We start from the raw sequence: 1,067 nt of genomic DNA, 5'->3' as shown, positions 1-1,067 counted from the left end.
ACTTCGTCCCGCCCATAATTTTTATATATTTTATTGAAACTTTTTGGTCCAACATTTTCACCAACAATTCACGCTTACGATTTTCATTGGCACATTTGTCTGCTAAGATTAAGGTTTGGTGGTCATTTGCCGCTTTAAACAACCTAAGGAAAGTGTTATATCCGTTCTTGAAATTCTCCAGTTGTGCGGCATTTCATAGCACGGTTATTCGCAAAGTGAAATAAATTTTATCCTCTTCACTCCCTGGCGGCAACAGTGACCCGGTTCTATAGTGAATGTCCTAGAAGCTTTACAGTATAGTAGGTGGCAATTTCAAAATGGGTGCGAATCATTGTTCTACAGAAATGCAGTATACATATACTTATTTCAGACGAAATACCTTAAAAGTTTGAACGCATAATAGTATTGGAAAATCACATCCATTGGGCCAATTGCAACGCAGGACCGTCGATATACTCAATGGTGCAACAGGTCGATTTAATCTGACCTTCACGGCCCCTTTTCTCACTTGGCTATTTTTAGTAATAACTCAACTACAGCGCCAACTGTCGGATTAAATTGTGAAACTATTTTAGTAATAACTCAATAAAATTGTGAAACTAGTTTCGTTAAAATCCGTACAACCATTTAGGAGGATTTCACTCACAAACACACCTACAGGAGAATAAAAAAATTCATTCAAAGATAGCTAAAGGTAGGTTTGTAGGCCTCACACCCCTTTTCAAATAGCCCAAATTTTCTCCATGAGTATGGGCTTGATTTCAACTATATACATATCTCCATACGAAGTTCCAGTACTGTACCATGAATACTTTCAGAGATATGCAGTATAAAAATTCGATTTATATGGGAGGAGCCACGCCCCCCTTTCCAACAGCTGCCCTCTTTCTTCATGAGTATGCGATTGATTTCGTATATCTCCATACCAAGTTCCAGAACTCTACCATGAACACTTCCAAAGATAGGCAGTATGAAAAATTCGGTTTGTATGGAAGATGCCACGCCCCCTTTTCCAATAGTTCCAATTTTTCTCCAAGAGTATGCGATTTATTTCGTACATCTCCATA

Source organism: Rhagoletis zephyria, unplaced genomic scaffold (assembly GCF_001687245.7).
Source record: "Rhagoletis zephyria isolate East Lansing unplaced genomic scaffold, Rhagoletis_zephyria_1.1 Rzeph_scaffold_05172, whole genome shotgun sequence".
NCBI lineage: Eukaryota > Metazoa > Arthropoda > Insecta > Diptera > Tephritidae > Rhagoletis > Rhagoletis zephyria.
Note: the sequence above shows the minus strand (reverse complement) of the source record.